The 26,783-nt window shown below is 40.3% G+C and overlaps 1 long non-coding RNA gene across 3 annotated transcripts in view; it reads right to left on the bottom strand.

The window, feature by feature from the left end:
- Positions 1–26,783, bottom strand: part of LOC135407844 (uncharacterized) — a 103,881-nt gene extending 77,098 nt beyond the window's left edge. For 2 of the 3 annotated variants that reach the window (XR_010427044.1, XR_010427043.1), the window contains exons 1-4: positions 26,577–26,783; positions 26,330–26,451; positions 11,911–11,963; positions 5,564–5,741 (exon numbers count right to left, since the gene is read on the bottom strand). This is a non-coding gene — a long non-coding RNA (uncharacterized LOC135407844). Of the gene's footprint in view, positions 1–5,563; positions 5,766–11,910; positions 11,964–26,329; positions 26,452–26,576 lie in introns of all 3 variants that reach the window. The other variant, XR_010427045.1, reaches the window with a different exon arrangement.

Genomic DNA, 26,783 nt, shown 5'->3' with positions numbered 1-26,783 from the left:
TAGTAATTAAGAGGCTTCTTTCAGACTGATTCCCATCTGCTGTTCCAGGTCTCTCCTGTTGGTCATTTAGATGACTGTCAGACACAGCAATAGGGAGAGGTTTCATTTTTGAAAGGAAGGCAGAAATGAAGATGAACTGCTTTGACTTAATACTCTTTTCCTAAAAGAGGGTCTGTAGCTCATAAAGCCTCAGAAGTTTCTCTTCCACCTCCAAATTCAGATACAGTCTTGATCTTTCTATTGGCAGTTCCTGTTTCCTCTATAGCTTTTATGGATTTCTGTACGAGGGCTGGAGTTCTATATGGTTATAAAGAATGTAAAAATTAAGTGGTAAAATATTTAGTATTGCAGTGTCAAAAACCTTAGTAATGGAATGCAACAGATCACTGACAATACCTAAGTAGCAACAGTAGAAGTTGATCAGACGTAATAACTGTTTCAAGATCTCACCGAGAACAGAACATGCACTAATATGAAATTTTTTTATATTATAATAGCACCAAACATTCACAAGGAAGACTGGCACACTATTTCTTTGAACTCACTGATCACAGAAAGCATTTTCTTGGAAATATCATGTTCTAACTCAGAGGAAATATCTTTTCCTTATTCATTTATAATGCATGTAAGGATAAAGCAGAATCAATCAGTTAAGCTTTTGAAGCCATATTACAGTAAGCAATGTAATTGTTGTTTGTGCCACATTCACAGTTCAGATTCAAAATTGAAAAAACTAGGGTTGATAGTCCTCATATCTAAGTCTACCCATTCAAACATGAGGCTACTTTTTAAACTACCTGTCTAACACCCTCTGTGGTCATTGGGAAAATGAAACCCTCACAGAATATTTCAATCTATCCCTAGAACAAAACAAATAGGTTAAGTCTTACTAGGGATCTATTAACCATAGGATGAACTAAACAAATAGATTTGGTGGAAAAGGGTTTTCTTTTCATGTTATATCAACAGTACATTCAAATGTATCCCATTTTTGTGACTTTTGCTTATTAAAATATCGTCCTGACTATAAGATTTACATTAAATTTGTTACCCAGATGAGGAAAAGTCAAATACAAAAACCTAAGTTTATTTTACTGGAGGAATTTTCTCAAGAGATATCTGGTTGGCTGACATCTCTAATAATGACTGTTGTTTAGATAGTGTACAGAAAACACAAAAAATGGAGGGATTGACTTTTCACAGAATTTTGTTAAAGTATGAATGAAATAATCAGTATAATCCTGAAAATTTTTTATAGACTACCTAAAAGTATTTCAGTGAGGATTTCTCTTCATATGCAGTCATCTGGTGTTTAAATATTGTTTTATTCCATGTTTCTCTTCATTTTGATAATGGATTACATAGGAAACAGACTTGGGAAATACATACCAGCATACAAGTGCCAAGCAGTGATCATGATACAGGCATGATTAAGCTGCAGTCCCATGTAAATCATAATGGTGACAAAAATTCCCATGATAGCAGTCTATAAACAAGTTTTGTACTGCAGAAGAGGTTTTACATTTTCCAAAATGAGTGAACAAAATTTTCATATAGATAATTACCATAAGGCTGACTCGAGTTTAGGCAAAATAAATTACTCAAATATACTTGTCACTTCATCAGATGAAAGGCAACATGAAAATGGAATTAGTCATAAATATAATTCTATCATAGCATCTAAGAGCAAGTGTACTGAATTATTTTTAATGTGTAATTGTTTTGTTGACTGTTTTAATTGCTAAGGAATTCAGAGATCTGCAAGATGGCTTCTGTGGAAGGAACAGAACAGCACTACTCATTGACTACAACAGCACGTTAAAGTTTTGTTTCACAAATTTCCCCTGTAGCTAAAATGGCTCATCATATTAAAGTTTTCTATATTGACATTGATGTATTCATTCTTCCTAGAAGTGGAGAAACAATTAAAGAATTGATTGAAAAAGACATATTCTCTTCTGTCATCATTGATGTTTGAAATGATAGAAATACAAAAATATTGAGAGAAGTCCTCTGTTACTACAGAGCGAAAAGGGTAATAATCCATTTCTGCTTCATTATTTTAAAGTCATGAAACTGCATTAAAATATTTTCAAATGTAAATTGTATAATACAATTTAAAAGTTTGAACTTTATATAATCATTTTCAAATTATAACATCAAATTTACCAGATAGCAGTCTCTTTATAAATTAATGGAAGTGATTTTTTTTTTCCTGCTAATTATTAAATTATGTCATTCTTTCAATTTAAAATATTTTGGTTATTTTAATGTCAATTAATTTTTTTCCATCTGTCAAAAGAGTTACAAAGTCCTAGAGGGTATATTTTTATGTCCACCTTAAAAAATCAAAATTCTGAGATGCACCCAAAAGTTATTGATCTCTATATCTTTCAATTAAAAGGACAGAAAGTAACACAACTTCAAAACATTTTCTAACAAGAGAAAAATTACTTTAGTATTTTATCTGGATATTGACCTGTTGAAATAACTCTTGGAGGATAAGTGACAAGACACTTCTCACAGACAAGTATCACATCTCTCTCAGTAAAAAGTTTTTTTTTTTAATGCCACAATCTTAAAATTAGAATAGTCTGATCTGCTGTGCTATTAAATTTATAACATAATGCATTTTGCTGAAGGGTGAATTATTGATGACACTATCCTTAGTCATAAATGTAAATCTATTCCAAAAATATATCACAGCAAAGCTGAAAAAGGGAATGAAAGTTCAGTTTTATTTATTACCTCTCATATACTTTTGAATTATTTTCTATCAAATAAATTGCTGAAGGCCAATTCTGCCTCTTCATCTAAAAGAATCCAGACTTTTTGGAAAACAGTAACATTAGTGAAGGCCTGAAACATGACAAAAACCTGGATGCAAATTAAGTCATTTTTAGAGGAATATCAAGTATTGTTAAATTCCATGGAGTTTGATCTTACTTCTACCATCAAGTATGAAGTGAATATGTGTTATGATGCCTTTTCATGATGTAGTTTTTGAAGTGTTTTAAAACTTACACCGTATGTTATATACACTTCTGCTTCAGCTGTATCAATAAAGTAGGTAATTTCCTTTAGCAGACATGCTAGGATTGGTGAGAGAGACCTGCTGAATACCAATTTGGTTGTGAATTCCCTGAAAAATTTAGTTTTAATTCAACATGGAAATAATTTCATTAACTCAAGTCTGAAAAAAGCTAGAATAACTATATAGAGACTACTCAACACAACTTAAAAGACCAAACTGTGGTACTTCACAGCTGTGTGTATATTCAGAGATGGTAGGAATTCACCTTTACAGTAGAAATATATGGTTTTCTAACACCCCCTTTAAAGTATTGTGCCTGGGATTTAAGTGTCATCTTTCTCATGAAAGAGTGATGGCTGGTTTGTACTATTCCATCTTCCATCCACAATCTGCATAAAAAATACCATAGAGATGATTAATAATAATTAGATTTTATAAATAAGTTAATTAATTTATTGGTCTCTTGGTGTCAGCATGAGCAGCGATCTTGTCTGCTGTCCCATGGAGTGTATACCTATTTTTCTTCTGCTTCTTTGTGAAAAATTAAATGTTCAGGTAGCAAGCTTACTCCAGTACCAGTTGTTTGCAGTTTTGCTGCAAAATAGCAAGAGCTTACCATAAAGCAATACAAACACAGCGTGAGATTTTATGAGAGCTGAGCTTGACGGAAGGTTATATACCAGTCATGAAACATGTCCCAGAGGACTGAATGTTTTTCAGGGTTTTTTTTACAAAATGTATAATGAAATCTTAAAGCATTTGTTTCTAAAATCTCTGCTATAAACTCTCCCTTCCCTATAATCTCGTCAGTTCTGGGGCAACAGAATCTCTAAGGTCAACCTTTCTGTTAACTACTTATATTTCTCCTCTATTTCATGGCAGTAGAAAGGAATGGATGATTTATTTTTAGTGAGTTGCTCAACCCAACACAAGGAACTTGGTAAGTGACTTTTTTTTTTTTTTTGACTGTCAGGATTACCAGCAATAGCACTGCTCACAGTAGTATTAACTACATCTATAAACCCCAGCACCACTCCTCTTGGCTCAATCACAGTTGTCTGTTCTTCAAATTTCTTTCTGATATTTCAGGCTCTGTTTTCCACAACATGATGGGTAATGTGTGAGATAAACTGGCATGTTTTATGACACCAGTACAGCATGCATAGGTGAATTAGTTACATTATCAGTATAAATGACAAAAAAGTTTTCTGACCCATAACATATGTCTGGATGAGAAGAGAGAGATGCAAGAGAAAGCAGTAATGACATGATACTGCTATTCTGTCTTAAAAGAGATGTTTCTTTTAAGAAAACAAAAATAGCAATAACAACAACAAAAAGTTGTTGAGTGTTCATTATTTTCTTAAAAAAAATATTTTTTTCATCAGATGAAAGGTAAATTAAAACATTCTAAAGAAGTCTCTTCTCCATTCCCAAACTCAGTAATTTAAATTTTCACTCTACTTTAAGTAGAATTTACTTGTTTTAATCTGCCTGTCACTTATTGAAGAATCAATACTACAGTACTCATATCAGAAGTCTCTCTTTTCCCAAATAAATCTTCAAACACAAAATAAATATGTGTAAAACCAGAAACAGTATTAAAGCAGACCACAGAAAATTATGTGCTGGTTGCTTTAAGTGACACTTCAGTAGGGATGCCATTAAAAAGTTTTGTGAGCGTAGAGATGATTTTTAACATTCAGTTGTCTAATGTGATAGTCCATAAAAGGGAAATAGGAAGTAAGCTTTGTTGTCTATGGAGATCACTCTTTAAAAGGTCCTTTCAATTATAATATATTGAAGTATGTCTTCAAATACTGACTGCAGTAGTAAGTTCATTTTACAGCCAAGACATGAGAGCTGGAAGTGTAGATCCCAGGCAGATGGGAATGGCAAAGCCATTTGTAAAATCATCAGGAAGGCACCTCTGTGCTTTCTCTCTTTCTGTGTTGCAGATTTGCAGGAAGTTATACATAAACAGTTTGGAAATTGTTTCATTATCATTCCTCAAACCTTCTCAAAACAGCTACACTCCCTCCATAGGACATCATGTAAGTCAAGCTGCTGTTCCCTTGGGCTACCCTGACCGTGGGACTGTTGATCAGAGGAGATGAATGGCACAGGGTCACAGCACCCTCCCTCTGCATATGAGATGGGTCTTACTCCTCTTACCCCACAGGAGCCTCTCCATCTGCCAAGAGTGGCTAGACTTGGATGAAAAGGTAGCTGCTTTGGTTAGATGTGCAGCACAGAGTCACCCCTCTGCTCCACCCTTGTGCCATCTTTAGTTTTCTACTTAAGCTGAGTTACTTGGGATGGGCTTTTATCTTTAGAGTCCTGCATGCTTAGACCTCAGCCGCAGTTCTTCGCCCTCTAGTAATAATTCGTATTCAAACAAAGGTGTCCTCTTGGCTTTGCTATTGCTACAAGGCCAGACCTCTTTGAAAGCAGCACCCTGTGCTCGGTGGGAGGCCACTCACCCCTCCAGCACTGGGGGTCCCACTTGTAACACTGGTGGATCCATACCTGTGGCACAAGACTGCAATGGCTGCACATGGACTGAGATATTGTGATCGATGAGGAAGGTGGTGTTTCCTTGGGGGCAGAGGCTTCCAGGGAGTAGCTCTTGGGGTCCTTGTTATTGGCAGAGATTCACTGAGTCCACGTGGGATTCCTGACATTTCCTCATTTCCTCCCACGAGATCTGAGGTTCAAGTAAATAAATAAACTATAAATGACAAAGAGAAAGGCCAGGAGAGGGTGCTGGCTGTCATCATGCAAATCCAGAATGCTTTTGACTCCAGCTATATTCCATTTATATTAACAAATGAAAACACAGTCACATTTGTGCAAACAATACTAAAGAGCTGCTCTGTCAGAAAATTATTTACACAACAATAATTGTTTATATTACATTCTTTCTCTACATATTTACAATATAATCTCAGCAGAGTGATTCCTGTATAGGGTAAAAAGAAATTATTTTTCTATTATTTTTATGGCACCAATGAAAGGTAAAAAGGAAGGTACACACCTGTCGTTAGATATAACTCCACCACCTCCAAGTGTTACTGAACAACAGTACAGTTTATTCACACATTAATTATTTATCTTTAAAGACTCCATCATGTACAAACAAAAAGTTTTTACTAAAATAGGATGAAAAATGTTGTTTGTATTTTGTCATCTCCACTGTCACTGACATAAGGAGTGCAAAAACTTTAGCTGGTAGACCTAAATGTTGGACAGACAAGCTCTGATTCTGATATAGCAGGCTAAAATCAACTTCAGCCTTCTCTTCAGTAAAATAGCTTTTTGGTTAAGTGGACAGTAAAATCCAACAATACACATGAACCAAAGTTAGGTTATTTATTTTGATATTCCATTCATTTCAATATCCCCGTATAGTCTGTTTAAATGAGTGTTAAATATTGTTTGAATGAGTACTATGCTGCTACATGAAAGAATTTTAAAATAAGAATTTTTACAGCCAAAAAGACATCTTTTGTGAAATGCTCCATTATCTGGGTATTTCTGTTAAAAACCTAAGCCATGAAACAGCAGCTTCTATTTAAATTGTTGTTGTCAGACTGCAGAGTCAGTATCCACAAATAAAAAGTGGAGACTTAATTAATTCCTTTCAGATCTCAGAACTTCTGCTTTCAGCTTTGAGGTCTGAAACATAGCATTTTCATGACTGCACTGTTCCTGTGGGCTCCCATGTGGACAAGAGTTCACCCTCTGTTTTTATTTCAGCCATGGTGATAAGCAACAGACAATTTAGTTAACCTGCCATTTGCAGTCTTGATCTAAGCGGAGCCCAATTCTTCCTCTGTAACTTTAATGCTTATTTACCTTAAGGTACTTTTCATGAAAAAAAAGCTTGTTTAGACCAAATATGTTTGATGTTTACTGCATTTATTACATAGTAACTATTCTCCTTAAAAATATTTACCTCAAGCTTTAAGCCCTCCTCATTCTAAAATAACATTAAAGTAGTTTACATAGAGACTTTACAGTCACATTATTTTACAATAACTTATTTTCATTGATTGGTCTAACAATTTGAGGTGTTATTTATGGGCTACTGTGATGAATCACATCCGTTTCCAAGGTAAAGTAAGCAAATTCTCTGTTTATAGGATTAAAGTTGAAGGTCAAACTTTAATTATATTTTCAGTTCTACTACAGCAACATAAAGCAAGGCCTTTAGATTTCAGAATTGGCAACCAGTCATATGAGATGCTTTTATACTTAAAAATTGACCACAAATTTTGAGTCAATCATAATTAACATCCAAGAGGCAGGAAACCTAGTAGATAACTGTGATAGACTCCAACATAAATTTATTTTGTGTTTTGAATATGCCTTTTTTTTTTTTTTTACCTTGCAAAGAGGATTTATTTATTTTTAATCTGTTTTAAGAAAGGAGTTGATATGTACTGGAGTGTGAGAGCCAGGAAAAAACTAACCTTCAATGCTTATGGTGTTTGTTGTATTTATCTAACTCACTGGCCTGCTGCTGTTGAAGTTCTACCAGTATATATTTATCAGTAAGCCATTTGCAGGTGCAAGTGAAATTTGCAGTGTCCAGAAATGTAATGTATAAACAACATTTAATCCCCTTTTTTAGCAACACATTATTAAAGTCTGAGTTGCGATCTCAGAGCTGCCAAAGCACTGGCAACCTTAAATTGTAAAGGATGTTGTTGTGCAGTGTAATAGAAGTAATTACACAAGTGCTCTCCACTCCAGCCACAAACAATGCCTGGCACACTCACACAGCCGAAGGGAGGCACAAGAGATGGTGGAAACATTTGTGTTAAAAGATAAACATGTGCCAATGAGAATCACATCCAAAATATCCCCACTGAATTATTTAACAAAGGAAGCATGAAAGCAAAGATTGCGAAGTGCATAATTTCAGCAAGCTGTGGAAAGATTGCTTAGAAGGCTTCTTGCGCTGCAACGCAAGGATTGCTGCATTTAGATTAGAGGTACTGACCTTGCTTCCTCACCCAGCTTTATAAACCTGTCTCTACCATGCATGCCTTTTTTGTTTTGGAAGGATTTATGTCAAATCATTTGTTATCGCATACATTGTTGTGCAAAGACTTTACAAATCCTGGCTTCTGACTGCAGCCATCCCTTTAGGTCAGGATTAGGGAACATTTTTGGTGCATTTAATGGAAACAGACAAGTCCAGCATGCAAAGCACAAGGCCAGCTTGAGTGAACAGGAATCTTCTCTTGGAAATAAGGCAAAAAAGGAAGGTATATGTCCAGTGGAAGCAAGCTCAAGTGACGTGGGAAGAATTCAGAGATGCTGCTTGCTGTTATAGGGAGAAAATTTGTCTGGCCAAAGCTCAACTGGAGTTGCAGCTGGCCAGAAATGTGAGGCACAATAAAAAGAGTTTTTTCAAATACATTAATGGCAATAGGCAGTATAGAAATATCATCAACCTGTTATAGGATGAGGATGGTCACCTTCCAAACAGGAACAGAAATGAGGCAGAAGTGTTTAACTCATTCTTTGACTCTGTCTTCAACATGAATGACAGACCAAGGGAGTGTCAGTGCCTGGAGCTGGAGGACCATGACTGCGAGAATGATCAATTCCCAGCCAACCCCGAAATTGTGTGGGATTTGCTGCTTCAGCTGGGTCCCTACAAACTATGGGGCCTGACAGGATTCATTCCAGAATCCTCAGATTGCTGCTGACGTCATCATAAAACCTCTCTAGGTGGTTTTTGAACGGTCTTGGGAATCCAGAGAGGCACCAGCTGACTGGAAGCTGGTGAACATTGTCCTGATTTTCAAGAAAGGCAAGAAGGAGGACTCTGGAAACTACAGGCTTGTCAGTCTCACTTCAGTGCCTGGTAAAGTTATGGAGAAGATTATTCTGGGAGGTATTGAAAAACACCTGGAGGACAATGCAGTCACTGGTCACAGACAGCACAGCTTCATGAGAGGAAAGTCCTGCTTATCCAACCTGATTTGCTTTTATTACAAGGTAGGCCACACAGTTGATCAAGGGAAGCCAGTTGATGTAATCTTTTTGCATTTCAGTAAAAGCTTTTGATACTGTCTCTCCCAGGATCCTTCTGGACAAAATGTCCAGTACACAGCTGGATAAACACATCATGTGGTGGGTGAGCAATGGGCTCACAGGGAGCACAGAGAGTTCTAGTGAATGGGGTGACATCAGATTGGCAACCTGTCACCAGTGGGGTTCCACAGGGCTCCATCTTAGGCCCTGTGCTCTTCAACATCTTCATAAATGACTTGGACACAGGACTTGAAGGGACAGTAAGCAAGTTTGCAGATGATACAAAACTGGGAGGAGCTGTTGACTCCCTCAAAGGCAGGGAGGCCCTGCAGAGAGACCTCAGCTAATTAGAGCACTGGGCAATCACCAGTTGTATGAAGTTGAACAAGGGAAAGTGCTGGATTTTTCACCTGGGAGAAGCAACCCTCAATGTTCGTACAGACTGGGGAATGAGATGATGGAAAGCAGTGCCATGGAAAGGGACCTGGGGGTCCTGGTTGATGGCAAGTTGAATACGAGTCAGCAGAGCCCTGGCAGCCAGGAGGGCCAACCATGTCCTGGGGGGGCATCAGGCAAAGCATCACCAGCGGGTTGAGGGAGGGGATTGCCTCACTCTACTCTGCACTGGTGTGGCCTCACCTTGAACATTGTGTGCAATTTGGGGCACCACAATATAAAAAAGTTATAAAGCTGTTAGAGAGTGTCCAAAGGAGGGCTGTGAAGATGCTGAAGGACTTTGAGGGGAAGCCATATGAGGAGCTGCTGAGGGCACTTGGTCTGTTCAGCTGGAGAAGAGGAGACTGAGGGGAGACCTCACTGCAGTCTACAACTTCCTCATGAGAAGGAGACACTGATCTCTCCTCTTTGATGACCAGTGACAGAACTCAAAGGAATGGCCTGAAATTGTGTTGGGGAGGTTTGTTTTGGATATTAGAAAAGGGTTCTTCACCCACAGAGTGTTTGGGTACTGGAACAGGCTCCCCAGGGAAGTAGTCACAGCACCAAGCCTGACAGAGTTCAAGAAGTGTTTGGATGATATTCTCAGGCACATGGTGTGAATCTTGAGGACTGTCTTGTGAAGGATTAAGGGTTGGACTCAATGATCCTTATGGGTCCCTTCCAACACAGCATATTCTGTGATTCTGTGAGTTTGTGATTCTTCCTTCATAGTAGAATTCTTTAGAGAGGTCTGAATCATGGTTAAAGATTTTTGCACTGGGAGAGTTTGCTATGGGCAAAGTCCTTCCTTTAAAATCATGGGAAGGAGAAGAAGAACCCATTCACACAAGAGCATCCCCATCCACAGGATTTTATGGTGCTAGATATGTCCAGGGACCTGTCCTGGAGCTAAAAGGAAAGTAGTAGAGCTTAAGAGAAATAGGTTAGCATCATCATGCTGTGGCACAATGAGGAAGGAGGTGGTGCCAGAAATGATGCTGTGTGAAATTTGCTGTCTGTTACTATTATTGACATAAATCTAGAGATCTATCTAGTTCCAATTCTGGAACCCATGTTGGCCCTTTTAACTCTCCTGGTACATTCTAAAGAATGAAAAGGATTGAACTGACCAAGTAGACTGAGCTAACTCCTGAGTGTTGTAGCTTTAGCAGTATTGAGGTACAGATGAAGATGAGATGAAATCATACTAGCAAAGTCTGTCAGAGTTGACTGCCTTCAGGATATTTAGACTGTGTACAAAGATCTCAGAGAGTCCCAGAGAACTGACCAGTGACACAGGATTTCATAGCTCTGGAGACCCAAATTATGTCTCTGATCTCAGGTCTGAGCAAAAAGAGATACATTAAGATCCCAGTCCAGGAAAAGCCTCAGGAAGCACAAACCCTGAAACAGTTTCTCAGTGAGACACAATTTATGCCACAGCCCATACCTAAAAATTGCTATATCCCTCTATGCCAATGACCTGGCTGGAATGACAATTTCAGGATAAAGACAGAATGAAGATTATACCTGTTTCCTTCCCTAAGTATTTGCAGCCTTAGACAAGGGCAAATTTATACCCTATAGTGAAGCCAAAAGTGAGTTTTGTGATAAGGCAGCAGCTGGACCCCACACAGCTTTTAAAAACCACCCTGGGGATACCTTCCGCTGTCAGCTACACACTCAGTTTAGCAAGGCTTGACCCAGAGTTCATGCAGCTTGAACAAGATGCAAAGTAGAGCCACCACTCCTTTTTGTTCTCAGGGGGAGATATGGAGTGTCACACACAGCCTTGTCCATACTGAAGAAAATTTTGCATTCTCTTCAGCAGTTCACTCTTTATCTCTGAGTTTCAGCACCCACACAGATTAAATAATTTCATCTTTGATTTAGCACTCTAAAGAATTTGTCTTGTAAAATAGGTCTTCAGCTTTGAAGTTTAGTGCAATTAAAACTAAATACTGCTAATTAGGAATGCAGTGCATCAGCTATTACTCAAATGAATTCTGCTAATGATTTAGGACTGTTGTCATGAGCAAGAATTTTCAGGATTGGACTCCATACTCATTAAGTGAAAGCCTGCTTTTTTTTCCTAAGTTGCAAAGAGCAGATGAATCGCAACAGGACCCTTACACAGCATAAAGGTGAGTAAATAGATAATGATTTACAGAATCAGAATCCTCCTGAACACATTGCTTGCACTTCACTGATTTCTGCTAACAAGTATTAAACTGTGCACAGTTTTCTTGTGTGCTGTGAATTTTGACAACAATAAAATGTTCCCTATTGCCATGTGACACAGCCAAGTCCAGATGTGCTATTTTGGTTTGAGATGGTTAAACCTTTTTTTGTTACTATGGGGATTATCTACCGAATGGTTTACTTACCTCTCCAAAGCTGTCATCGCATACTGTTTAATTTATAAAGCCAGTCCAAATCTCTGTGGAAAAAAAAATCACCAATATTTCTCACAACTTTCCTTGATTTATTTTTTGGTGTCAGCCAAGACATAACATTTATTATGATTCACCTTAGCATGATGGCATTTCATTATTCTTACTGAAGAAGATGTTCCTGAAAAAAGAGATCAAAATCTCCTTAGCCTTCTGGATATCACATAATAAATAAGGGGGTCTGTTTTTCCTCAGTGCCTCAATAAGAAGAAGTGTTTATGTTTCAGGACCAAGCTCCCACAGAATATTTACAAAATTTGTTGCGAGGTGTTGAGACATAAATCTGAAGTTCAAAACCTACATCAAGTAAAAATGAAGACCTATAAAATACAATGTAAAACAAAACGTCAGAAGAAAAATGTAAATATTTTTAAGAATCACTGAAATCCTTAAGTGTCTTCCTCATCAATAACACATAAATTTAATTTTATCAAATGGACTTTGGTGCTAACATCTTAAATATTATAAATTAATTAAATTACAGCTTGCTAAAATAAAAAAGTCAAACATTCTAGATAGCCAACTAAAGCCCTTTACACTCTTCTTTGAGCAAGCAAGAGAGGGAGACTTAAAATATCATCTGCTTTACATAAGAAATTGTTATCAGAAGCTAAAACCCTAAACTGAAAGTTACTTTGAATTTCATTATGATAAATGAATATTAATTTATTTTATTAAGGGGGAAAGTGTCTTCCAGAAAGCTTATGGAAAACAATCCACAGCAGAACATGATTAAAAATAAGAATAGCCAGATGATTTTGACTATAGTTCATTAGAAAACAGCATCACCCCCACGATCATTTCATAATGACACTTGCTTTATCTCATTTCAGGATTCGTAAGGCATACTAGAATTTTATTGCTTCTGGAAATATTAAGTGTCCTGGTACATTTATATGTACCTGATATTTGTCAAAGCGTGCATATTTACTTTTCTGTATTTTTTATACTAGCATTAAGAAATTTATATTATTTAAATTTATACTGAAACAGAATAAATATCATCTTATATTAAGCATTGTGTGCAGAGGGAAGTACAGTCTCGGAGGCATTTCTATCCTAGGTCTCAGGTCAATTCTCAAGTCATACAAAGGCAGATGTCATTGGGGTCATTTAAAGGTCTCTACTCTGATACCAGCTTTCAGGACATCCTCTGTGGCAACACATATGTTGGAAGATTGTGGGCTTTAAAAATGTGCAACCTAGCCTGAATGCCAGGACATGAGCAGTTACACAATATAAAGTTTTTATAGAATAGTTTCTGATGGAAATGTGTTCTACCAAACAAACGTTTCATTGCTGCAACCATGTTCATGACTGAGTGTGAGCTGTCAGGGCATCACATGGCTTAGAAGCATAAAGCCTTTTCATTTTCCCAACTGTGTGTTTTCTTAGTCAACTCTACTTCTGAAAATGTCTTTCCCTTGCTTCTACCCAGAGTCATATTCCTCTCACACTTTCTCTTTTCCACACAGCATGTCAAATGACTACTCATTCCTCTGGATTTTAGACTGGTGCCAGGGATCTTGCTAGCTATGGCTTCATAGTGCTAGCTATTCAGTGACTTTATGCTACTGAACTATTGTATATTTTAGGTGATTTTTTCACTAGGTGGTTTTTAGCCACACTATTCCCTGTTCCAGTTGCTGGTGCATTACACTAACACATGTACCAGCGCAGAGGAGAGGTACAAAGGTGAGGAGAAGAGGCTGGAAGAATGGAGGGGTAACTTCAGTTTGCATCCCTTTACAGGCTCATTCAATCTTTCTTGAACAATACTTTGCTCAGGTCTATATACCTCCAGATGTGACTTCTATTGTCTCCAGCTATTTCACAACTAGACGCTGAATTGTGCCTTTCATTTCACCAGAACTAGAGAGCTTTAATGCATTCATTAGTTGTAACGTATTCTGTAGTTTGTCCACAGTTCAAAGGTTCACATGGTGGCTGCCTTAATCACTGCTAGGGCAGCAATGCAAAAGCTCTACAGCAAATGGAGAAGTTGCTTTCAACTAAAGAAATATGTGTTTCATTGTCTCAGCCGATCTTAAGGTATCAGGAGACAACATCTAACACATCTCGCTTCTGTTTTGTAAGCCTCAGACTGCAGTCACAAAATGGGAACTGTCTTGTGCATGCTCCACACCAGGATTGCACACATAGGAACAGGGAAGCGCTGGAAACATTGGGCAGCTGGGGCAGGCTTGTGTTATAGATGGGTTAGGAGGGTTACAACAATCCAGGAAGAGTATATAGCAAATGAGCATCTGAAGGCTATAATTAGAGGTTGAGTGTAAAAAAATGAAACTGGTCAAGGGACTGAAGTACTGAAGCACTGATGGCAAGGGGAAGAAGGGATGACAGTGTGTAGGTGTGTGTGGAAGGACTGGTGTGTGGGTGGCACTGGAGCCCCTCCTCACAGCCTGTGGTGGCTCCACCAAGCAGCCAAGCTCCTCTGCAGTACTGGAGCCAAGGGTCTCCCCCCACATGGTGCTACCACTTCACAGGGCTGACTTGCTTTCTGAGCTCTCTGTCTCTCAGCACACGAATGTCTCAAACCGATTCCCTCGTGCACTACAGATAGGCCCTAAGACTGTTTTACGTCACTCTGAAATGAAATGCAAATAAATCCGGATTAAGGCTTTTTCCTACTGCCAGTGTGGGATAAAGCTTTACTTTCCCCGATATGCACACACTCACACACCGCATAGGCTCACACAGTTGTTCCACCAGCTTGATCTATCCTCATTTTACACTTTCAAAGCCAGCTTCAGACAAATTACCCTGTTATAGATATACATGCCTCATCGATCTGTCTCTGATCAACACACATCCTGCATGCAACTTGTTCTGCCATTTATGACAGATGAATTTGGCCCAGAAATGTCATTAGCATCAGGTTAGGTTTTTTTACATTCCACATTTGTCCAAAGATTTTTGGTAACAGCATAAATCATTGCCAAAGCTTAATGCTAATCTCCTGAATTTTGAAAGCACAACAGGCAAAGTCTACCCCTGAGTAGATCTGAGATACAAGCACTCAGGATACTAACATTTGCAGGAAATAACAAACAAAGCCCTGCTATTTCATAGTTGAATAATAGCACTAGTGCTGAACAGAGAACAATTTTAGAGAACAAAAAGGTAGTGAGAATAAAAATACACCTGATTAAATGGGACTTTTTGTTTTACCAAATGCTTGGGCTTTTGTTAGAAACAGATAATTCCCCTCAATTGTGTGGGTTGAAATTTGTGGGAATAAAACCAACAGAAAGTATAGGACACCATTTTCTGCAATAGATGGCCAAGCAGTTACTTATCTGCAGTGCTGCCACAATGGAGACTTGGTTTCTATTTGCTGATGAGTGAATTCCAGGCCAGGGGAAGGATGGGAAACTTACAATGATCTCACTTGGGTGCACCTCATTCTACTGCTAAAATTGAGGAACACCTAAAACACAATTTATTTATAAACAGGTTCTTCCTTTTAGCACAGCTCATGATGTTCCAAGTGAATGGCTGTGTCCTACTGCTACGTATGATGTCACATCCTCTATTCATCCTTTCCCCATTTGGACACATGGTGAAATGAAAACTGCATTCAGACCCATGCACACAGAACCAGACTTATTTCCAGAATTATATTGCTTGGCAAAGCAAGCTTCTTGCTTTTTTATTTATTTATCTTTTTAGTCAATCAGGTTACAATCTCCTGCAAATATTCAAAAAGATATATCCAAACAATGATCACTCCCAGGAAACAGAACTGAAAAGCTGTCCCTGATGACAAGTGATAGTAAGCAGAGAAAGGGAGTTCAGACTAGACAGGAGAAATAATGTTTTCAGTTAATCTGGCCATCACAAAGCATTGATACATTTTTTCACTTGGTAAATATTAGAAATCTTGGTATTCACAGTGTTTCACACAGTCTACCTAGTAAGGGGTGGAGAAACACTACCTAGCATCCCAGACTACTGCTCCAGCCTCTGAGCTGTTCTCCACTTGTCCCATGTCAGGATACACGAGAAATGCCCACTCACTTCCTGGTGTGAACAGGAATACCACACCCCACACCAGCCCTCTTCTCATCTCTGCATGTACTAGTTCCTAAGCACCACTGGGCCCAGGCTCAAAAATTGTGGCAGCAGTTGAACAGCCCAAATTACAAATTATCGCTTTGCATTGACTGGTGAAATAGGGCTTGACTCTCACTTTGCTTACAAAACAGACTTGCATCAGTAAAGCTACATGGACTTTTACTGAGGTATATTTGATTTACTCCAGTGTAAAACAGGAAACAGTTTTCTCAGTTACTTTCCAAGTTAGGGGTTGCCCTGACAGAGCAATATGAGAAAGGATGCATCAGCTGTCTGAGGGTGCCCTGCCCACAGCAGTGCTAAACAGTGCCAATGCTATATGTTTTGTATTCTTCCCAAGTCTTCAAAGCACACTTTAAAATGGGTGCAAAAGAGTACCATTAAGAATCCATCCCTTTCTAACCCTCTCCAGTCCTGATCAAAAACACGGTACACTTTGTGGAGTGTAAAGACACCACTGTTGAGGTTTACCTGGCTCATTTATAGGCAGTCAAATGTAGACATCGATAATACCCTTCCATCTCAGTCCTTCACTCTTTCTTCTTTTCTCTAGTAAAGCTCCTAATATGATATGTTGGCACAACAGGCTGTTCAATCAATATTTGCTGAGAAGCAGTTCAAAGGACGTGTGTGATGTGCATGTGTGTGCATGCGTCAATACACAGGTGAGATTCAAAGATGATTTTGCAGAGGTAAGACTGTGGGCCAGTTCACGATTTCTTGAATATGTACTCTTCCCTCTGTGTGCTGAGACTTTCTTAGTTCTCCCAGTCCCATTCTTCCTTGGTGTAATTGACCATGGCAGTCTGGGGAATCCATAAATATCTAAGGGAGAAGAGGAGATTGTGGGACAAAGAATTATCTCTTCCAAAGAACTACTGGAAAATACTGCATGGTAAAAGAAAAACATGTTATGTGAAGTTCCGCTGCCTTGTTTTTCATCAGTATTTTTCACCATGCACTTCTTTCCTCTAACACATATTTTTTTCTCTCTGTCTTTTCTTTCACATTTCTCTCTTATTTTTTTTTTTTTTTGTCCTGAGAGTTACCTCAGATATTTTATCTAATCTGTGAAGTTTCAGCTAATTCTACTGCACTTGAAGTTCAGGTGCTGTGGTGCTCTTAGCACCAGAGTCACTAGCAAACAAACCAAACAGAAGGCAGGGTTTCCTGCTTCCAAAAGAAACACCAAGCAGGGACCAGCTTTCTGGTTCCAGGGTTGCATAATGTGTGGCCCAAGAGGGTTTGGCCTCTGACAGAATCAGCAGGAACAGCTGCAATAATATCCAAAACACAGTCTGCTAATTAATTATTCTCTAAAAGTCACTCCACTTGTCCATGACTACTCTGGAATACATGTGCTGTATGACACTGGTGTTCAGCTAACACAAGTAAAAATAGCTCTTCTTTCATGATGAGAAAATTCATCTCAGTAGAGGATCCTGCAACCTGACTTGGTCTCATCTACAGACAATTGCACCTAGATATTCTCCGTGTTGGCAAAAAATTACTCTTATAGAGCAGTGGTTTCTGATCTTGATATTTTTATATTCAATATCATATTCATTTTCTCAGTCCCAGAGTTCCCAATACAAGGCACGTGCCATTCTGAAGTGTCATGGATGTAAGGAGGAATTTGAGCATTTCACTGATGGCAGAAGAGAGCTTTAAAATGGGTATTATTCCACATCAGAGTGTGTGCATTTTGGAATCCACTGCATGCCCATATGGAGTATCTCAGATAAGTTTTTCAAAAATTGCAACATATAAATAAAACTCAATAAAAATAATGGAAAATTTTGGAAAAAAATACTTACTGCCCACTGCAGGGTAAAATCCATAATTTTATTAAATAGTAGAGATATGTATTTTTACCTTTCAATTCCTACAAACTGAATCTGTTGTAACTTTAATTTTACTTTAATTTTGTTACTTTAGATATGTGTTAAAATTTAAAAATATGTATGGTAAAAAGCTCCAATGAAAAATTAGGAAACATTAAATAGAAGAAACCAGTTTAGGGCACTCCATGTTAACCTATGAACATATTTCATACGAAATTTGGGGATACAGAAAAAAGATTCAAGATATTGATTGTCTTGCTCTCTCCAGAAGCACAAATTTGTGCTGAAATTCTCTAGTGTTCTGAATGGCACATGTACATAGTAGAGAGACGCTATGATCCCCAAACTGTCGCTGTCTCCTACTGGCCGGCCTCTGAAAATATTCACATAGTGTAAAACCCTCTATTTCAGAACAAAGAATGATGCAAACTATTTGCTTTATTAAGAACACTAGAGAGTTAATATGAAAATAATAGCTCCAAAGTGTATCATTTAAAAGAAGCACAACTATACAATAAAGAGAAATACAGGAACAAAATGAGCATAGGCCTTGATGGTAGGATAGGATTTGTTCTTCTTAAGACTATTTGAATTCCCAGGATAAGTTTATGAACTTTTGATTTGAAAATAAATGCTGAAGACTGTGGAAAAGAAGAATTGTTATGAGCAATTTGCATAAACTCCTTGCTTGCCTACCTGTTTGTTTGAATGATGAAGGTTCAGAGATCAAAGGGTGGCAAACCAAGAAGACTTTATATAGGCCTCATAATACACCCTCTTCAACGGTGATATCTCCTAATTCTAACATCAGCTGTTTGCCCCAGCTATATTTAATTAAGAGGCTGATACAGACTAGATTGTTGTTATTATTAAAATTTGGAATTTTTTAGTGCATAATCACTTTGGTGTCTGATACGTAGAGATGAAAGATTAGTAAAATTAGCCCACCTGGGACTATAAGAAGAAAGATTTTAATGTCCATTAAAAAAAAAGTACCAAACAATCAAACAACAACAACAAAATACCACCAGTGTAGCTTCTCAGATATAGATATTATACTGATGTGTTACAAATAGTGAAACTGCACAATACTCTGGTGTGTGCTCTGTGTGTGAATGAGTGACGGAGAGACTTTTTGGCCTTTGCCATGTTATTCCCACAGTGTTACAAGGGGGAAACTCAGGAGCCGTTAGATGTTATCTCCCTGTAAGATGACTGTCACATAGAAACGTGAACGTTAGAAATTCACTGCTGTGAATTTTAAGCAGGGCATCAATTTTCTGTAATTCATGAGGTGAATGCTAGTCAGCCTTTGAGTCATGCTTCGAGTAGCTCCTACCGGGTGGTGAAACAGCTTGTGAAGAGTCAGGCACAAGGTTGAACCTGATAGTACTCGAGAGCCCCACGGCAGCCCCTGACAGCGTCCCTGGCAGAGCTGCAGGCAGTGACACTCCTCTGTGGACGGCTGCACTCCAGCTGCAGTGTTGCTTTCAGTTGGGCTGAGGCATGTTGTAGTGCCTGGAGGTACAAACTGCAGGCATTTTCCCCGCACTGGAGAGCTAGAGAGATGCTCTTTGCTTTAAAGGCTACAGCTACAGTTAAGCAAGGATTGTAAGTTATATGGTACGTGTGGGCAGATGTTTACTTCGGTGCAAGGAGCTTATAAATGTATGTTTCTGTGTAACTTCCCTGCCATTAATTAAGAAAAGCTTTTAAACTATTCGACTAGATAAGCAAATTAGAGGGGAAAATACCTGTCAAGCCATCAAAAAGCAGAGGGCACCCCGACACGGAAGCCCCGGCAGCCGCCCGCCGGCCCGGAGAGGGGAACTCGGTGCTGTACGAACCCTGCCCGGTGCAGCCCTTCTACCGGAGTTATAACCCATTGATACGTTTTGCTGAGCGTTTAGGAGCGTGGGTGTGATATCTAAAATTATGCAGACTGGGATTTTTTTTTTTTTTTTTTTTAGTTTAAATGACTAGTACAATGGGTAGAAGGGAACAATAGGACTTTGGGGTGCGAGGTGATATGCGGTGGAATAGGATTAGGAGGGACAATAATTATATGGAAGAATCTTGTTTCCTAACCTCCTACGTGATGAGGTGTAACGCGTAATTGTAAATTACAATTAGCTGGAGAATAATGGTTTCCCCGGGATTGGGGTGGAATTTCATCGCGGTGTATCGATGAATATTAAACCCGAGAGGCTTGTTCGGCACCGCCGGGCTGCGGCTCTACCCCACCGGAGTCGTTTTGCGGAGGGGCTGAGCCGGGGCTGCCGGAGGTGGTGGGAAGAGGGAGAACAGCGACAGGAGGGCCTGGGCAGAGCCGAGGCCGAGAGGCGCTGGGGTCTCGGAGCGGGACGGCTCCCGGCGGGGGGGTGGTGCTGGCCCGGGCTAGGGTTTGAACTCTGCCTCTGGCAGGAGAGGGGCAGCGGCTAATCGGATTGGAAAAGGCTTCCGTAATCCCAGCCCGATCGGCGGCGATGTCTCTCTCTTTCCAATATCACTAATGTCACTTCTATTGGCTGCATTAGACAGATGTTCGAAAGCTCCCTCTCGCTCGCTCGCTAAATCTGATCCTCCTGTAATACTTTCACTGCTATTAAATCCACATGCACCCACTCTTATTCCCTCCCCCCCGCTACCCCTCCTCCCCCCCCCCCACCGCCATTCCTTTTACTTTCCTGAGTGGACCCTGGCTGCGTTTGATCGTCTTTTCCAGGGCAAAACGAGATCTTCTGGCGAACAGACAATGGGATTACCCTCCCTCCCCATCTGGTTGTCTCCCACTGAACCCTGTCTCCTCCAACACCAAAAAAAAAAACAACAAAAAAACCAACCAAACAAAAAAAACCCAACCAAACAAACAACCACACAGAAAGTTCAGAAAAACTAATACTGCCTGGGATGTCACTGTTTCTGGCTACTCAGTAGATTCGATTCTCTGTTCATAAAAGAGAGAATTGCGAGATTTACCTCTTCGACGTAGGATTGCAATTAGTGTTGGGATGCTCTAGATATCCCTACATAAATTTATGGATGGATAAACACACACACACATCTGTGTAGAGAGATCAGATACGTATTTTCGGCAGGTGCGTCTTCCCAGTTTGTTTATCCTTACCGAGATATCTTTTCCCTAACTCTTCTTCAAAAAAAGGCTAAGGAACATCCAGCCGAACTGGCTTTTAACTTCTTATTCTTGCTGTCGATCAGTTTTCTTTGACACTTTTTCCCGCTTTACTTTTACTGTTCTTCCTTACTTTTTGCTTTCGTTTTTCGTTGTACCCGCCTTTCCCTCTTACAGGGTCACAACTCCCTTTGTAACTGTGTGTTTTATTCCACACACCCCCCCTCCAGCTGTCCTTTTGTTGTTTTCTCCGACTAACCCACATAAAAGAAACACATATGCAACTCTGTCTCCTTGCATTTTCAGATGTTTCTCTCACTATTGTCTGCTACAGCTTATCGAAAGTGCAAAGTGAAAACAGATGTAAAGAAGATAAAATATATATATACACGCACCGAGTCCAGGGAGGAGAGAATAAATCTGGTAAATCCCATCAGAGAGAAAGAGAGAGAAAGGAGAAAGAAAGAGAGAAAGGAGAAAGAAGAGAGAAAGAGAGAAAGGAGAAAGGGAGAGAGAGAGAGAGAGAAAGAGAGAGAGAGAAAGAGAGAGAGAAAAAGAGAGAGAGAGAGAGAAAGAGAGAAAGAGAGAAGGAAAGAAGGAAAGAAGGAAAGAAAGAAGGAAAGAAGGAAAGAAGGAAAGAAGGAAAGAAGGAAAGAAGAAAAGAAAGAAAGAAAGAAGAAAGAAGAAAGAAAGAAAGAAGAAAGAAAGAAAGAAAGAAAGAAAGAAAGAAAGAAAGAAAGAAAGAAAGAAAGAAAGAAAGAAAGAGAGAAAGAAAGAGAAAGAAGAAAGAAAGAAAGAAAGAAAGAAAGAAAGAAAGAAAGAAGAAAGAAAGAAAGAAAGAAAAAAGAAAGAAAAAAGAAAAGAAAGAAAGAAAGAAAGAAAGAAAGAAAGAAAGAAAGAAGAAGAAAGAAAGAAGAAAGAAGAAGAAAGAAAGAAAGAAAGAAAGAAAGAAAGAAAGAAAGAAAGAGAGAGAGAGAAAGAAAGAAAGAAAGAAAGAAAGAAAGAAAAGAAGGAAAGAGAAAGAAGGAAAGAGAGAAAGAGAGAAAGAAAGAGAGAAAGAGAGAAAGAGAGAAAGAGAGAAGAGAGAGAAAGAAAGAAAGAAGAAAGAAAGAAAGAAAGAGAAGAGAGAGAGAGAGAGAGAGAGAGGAGAGAAAGAAGAGAAAGAAAGAAAGAAAGAAAGAAAGAAAGAAAGAAGAAAGAAAGAAGAAGAAAGAAAGAAAAGAAAGAAAGAAAGAAAGAAAGAAAGAAAGAAAGAAAGAAAGAAAGAAAGAAAGAAAGAAAGAAAGAAAGAAAGAAAGAAGAAAGAAAGAAAGAAAGAAAGAAAGAAAGAAAGAAAGAAAGAAAGAAAGAAAGAAAGAGAGAAGAAAGAAAGAAAGAGAGAAACAAAGAGAGAAAGAAAGAGAGAGAAAGAAAGAGAGAAAGAAAGAAATGTACACCTCAGGTTCCTAATTAGCACAAAAGGGCATTTTCATGAGATTTGATCATTTCCCTCTGCCCGGACAAGAAGAAATCAATGGGGTAGGAATCTATAAATCAGTCAGCATGTCAGGACAAATCAAAATAATGCTTCTATTATTTCAATCAATAAACCATTTTTATACCTAACATCTGATCTGCACAATGTGTTTGTGTTGGAAATTTGCAGAGCTGCTTTGCACAAAAACAAACCATTAACATACACGTCAATCACATTTGTAACTGCTTGAAATGGCCGGAGATTTCAGCGCCGGGCTGACTTGAAAAATTCCGGGACAAACAGAAATGCAAGGGGGGGGGTGGATCGGGATGAAAACACTTCAGAAAGTTTGTCACTTCTACGTTGTTTGCCCTCTCAGCCCTGAACTTTGCCAACGGTTGATGGGAAGGAGGAGAGCTGGGTGAGGAGCAAGGGAGAGCAGGCAGGACCCCACCAGGTCCATGCCCTGTGGCATGTGTCCCACAGAGCCTATAGTGTTCCATCTGTGCAGAGTCCCGCCTGCGGCCCGTCCCGCAGGTGCAGGCATCAGCAATCCCCAGGCCAGCCCCATGCCCCGGCGGGGCCGTGGAGCCCCTCAGCTCGGGCATGCGGGAGGCTCTCAGTGCCGAAAGAAGAGCAGCCTGATGCTCCCCTGGCCTTTCTGGCCAGCTCTGCTCAGGGACTCCGACGCTACCTGTCTGGAAACATCTGCAGACCCCAGACAGGGATGCAGAAGGTGCCAGATGGGTTTCCTCTACATCTCGCTGTACAGTGCTTCGTCTTGCTTGTTTGCAAATCCACCAAATAATTCATGCCAAACAACCATTTAGAGAACCATTTTCTTTGTTTCTTTGAAATCCTACTGTACAGCTCCATCTGCCTCATATAAATGAATAATCCTTCTTGATACCATTCCTAATCCATTTCTTTACAGTCGAATTGGAAAGGTGGGGGTGAAGGTGGGATTAATAATCTTTAAAAATGTAAAGCCCCAAACAGCCACAGATCCGTGTATTTATTGCTTCAAATTAAACATATGTCCACCTACCCAACCCCCTCCCTTGTGGATGGATTTAGGACAAAACAGAAGCATTTCTCAGCACCAAAATCCCATGCAAAATTCTTTGGAGTTTAGAGCCTGGATTCTTTTTTTCAAGAGCTAAGTAGCATCAGGCATTACTCAATGCGTCATGTCTCAATCAGTAAGCGTCATGTCTCAATCAATCCTTCATTAGACAAGAAGGAGGGGAGGAAAGAAAGAAGAAGAAGGAAGGGCTAGGAGATTTTGGCCCTGTCAAATTGGGCTAGTCCCACACTGCCCTGGGTATCCATCCCTGCAGCTCTTCACTTCCCTACCGTGCCTGGTCCCTCCCAGTTTGTTCCATGTCGCCGCGTTACAACGAGCACGGGGCGATCATCTGTAATTCATTGTTTGTTTGGGAGGGAGCAAGGGGGAGGGAGCGAAGGGGAGAGAGAATAGCAACTGGAAAGGTTGCAGATTATGTTGTTTCGGGATTTTCTTTTTACCCCAGGATTGATACACAGAGTGGGGAGGCTTTGATAGATTCTCTTTTTCCTTCTTTTTCTTCCTTTTCTTTTTTTTTTTTTTTTCCTATTCCTCAGAGTGCTAGTATTTTTTTTACTATATAGGATGACTGTTTGTACGCCCCTGACAAGGCAACTCGGAACAAAGAACATTTGCACTTCTCTTTGGACAATCAGCGCCTGCTCACAACCATGCAGCCTTTGGTCTGCCGACTATCCCCAGCGCCCCTCGGGTTTTGTTATTCTCTCTCTCTTCTCTTCTTCTCTTCTCTTCTCTTCTCTTCTCTTTCTCTTCTCTTCTCTTCTCTTCTCTTCTCTTCTCTTCTCTTCTCTCTCTTCTCTTCTCTTCTCTTCTCTTCTCTTCTCTTCTCTTCTCTTCTCTTCTCTTCTCTTCTCTTCTCTTCTCTTCTCTTCTCTTCTCTTCTCTTCTCTTCTCTTCTCTTCTCTTCTCTTCTCTTCTCTTCTCTTCTCTTCTCTTCTCTTCTCTTCTCTTCTTCTCTTCTTTTCTCTTCCTTTTTTTTTTTCTTAATATTTAAATTTCCTAATCGAATTTCTTCTTTCCCTCCCTGCTATTTTCAAAGATTTTTTTCCTTCTTTCCCTCTCATTTCCAGATCAAACGAAACTCGTCTATCTTCCTGGGGATGGTGAGGGCCGAGGGGATTAAGATATTAGAAAGCCATATTCCCACAGTCAAAAAGGAAGAGAAAGGGGAAAAAATCTCAGTATTTAACGGAGCCGGTACTCTTCCGGCAAAACCTTGAGGAAAACCGGGGGACACCGGCCGGCAGCCTCCGCCGCCGCACGGCGACTTCGGTCTCCACGGGCGGCCCACGGACGGCCACTGTCCCGGGGGGTCCGCCGCCCCCCGGCCAATTTCACAGCGCCCACCAACCCCCGCCGCACTCGGGTTACCCGGCACCCCGGGTCGGGCGGGGCTGGGGGCGGCGGGAATGGCGAACGCCAGCGGATCCCCCCAGCGGGAACGCGTGGGTTGAGCCCCACTGCGCGTGTAGCCGTGGGCTTTCTATCCACCCGCGCACCCACCACCCGCGCATTTGGCCGACACGAATTTAGTTTCCCTCCTCAACAAAGGGGGAGAGAGGAGGCTCACAGCAGACGCTTATTTTCTTTTTTTCTTTTTTCATTTTTTTTTTTTTTTTAACTCAGAGATGATGTGAGTACATTCTCGGCCGAAAAAAAAATCAGCCATAATTAATGGATTAAGTTGTTGTTCTTGCTGTTGTTGTTGTTATTATTATTGTTGTTGTTATTGGGCTGGCTATCCGGTTCCGAGACGAGACCTAAACATTATTTTCCGTTTCATAATTTCAAATAGAGTTAAGTGCTGTATCATCAGTTTTTCCCCTTTGTCTGTCCCAGTTGTAAATAATGGCTTTGAGATTAGCTAATTACGGCGCATTAATCACTGATAGAGAGGAAATAAATCAAAGCCTAGTTCGAATTTTCAAACTCACTAGTAGAGAGATGCATAGCAACTCTATCTGCAGCAGATAGGTGCTGTTTAAATTACTGAGGCTACAGAGTAAACCACATCCACGTCACTTTAAAAAATGAAGATTTTATTTATACATACCAGTTGTGCCATTAAGTGGAGGTTTGGGGAAATTTTTTCAGTCTAGTTTTGTAAAAAAGTGGTGCAGTCTGAAGCCAGCAACGTTGACATGTCGCATTAATAAACTTCTCACAATAAAAGCAGAATATAGAGGAGGCAAACAGAAAGACGTGCGTGAGACAGAAAAGGAGATATGCAGATGAAAGTCCTGTCGAAAAGACCCCTTATTATTTTTCCTGTGATTGGATTACACAGAATTCTCTATTATATATGTATATAACATATGCATATATATAACCTAATACAATAACTAGTTACTGTATTTTTAAGAATTGCACTACCCTCACATCCTTCCTTCTATCCTCCTCACAGTACAGCACGTTTTGTAGTCAAGTCCTCTCAGTATTTTGAAACACTTATCTTCGGGGATGGGAGTTAGATAACTATATGCCAGAAAGCAACAAGCCAGCTTCTAGGAGAAGAAATCATGTAGATCTTCAAAAAAAGTAGAGCATGCAGACGGAAATTCGGAGCCCTAGGCAGGAGACCTACAAACTCCCCATAGACACAGGCGGACACACACATACACACGCACTCCACCCCAAAAAGCACTCCTCCACCTGGAGGCAGGCAGAGACCGCCCCCGCCCGGGTCCTCCTCAGCCCGCAGCCCTCCGTCCCCGAGCCCTCGCCCCGGTTCGTACCTTCGCCGGGCTCCGCAGCCCTGCCCGCGGCGGCAGCCGGGTTCCCCTGTCCCGTGACGGCCACGCGCAGGTGGCCACGGCTCCGAGTGCCGAACCCGCCGGATGACACCGCCTCCCCCTGCCTTTTAGTCAAGAAACTTGTAATCAATTTCAAGTTACTCCGCGCACCGTATCATTAAAAACAGGCTGGGGAACGGCGCCAGAGCCCGGGAGCAGGGGATGGGCAAGGGGAAGGAGATTTGCGTACAGCTTTGTCTTTACCGCGGGTTGCGCTGGCACGGGTTATAGCGCTAATTGCAGCAAACTGATGAGCACATCGCTCTCGAGCGCAGTTTAAACCCGGAGCCGCATCCCCGCAGACCCCCCAACTCCGGGCCGGCGGAACCCCCCGAGGTCGGGCTGTACCGCGGCGGCTGCGCTGCCCCCGCGGGGGGAGCGCCGTGCCCCGGGCGGG

Source organism: Pseudopipra pipra, chromosome Z, assembly GCF_036250125.1.
Source record: "Pseudopipra pipra isolate bDixPip1 chromosome Z, bDixPip1.hap1, whole genome shotgun sequence".
NCBI classification, from domain to species: Eukaryota; Metazoa; Chordata; class Aves; order Passeriformes; family Pipridae; genus Pseudopipra; species Pseudopipra pipra.
Note: the sequence above shows the minus strand (reverse complement) of the source record. Positions and strands in the feature narration are given on the sequence as shown.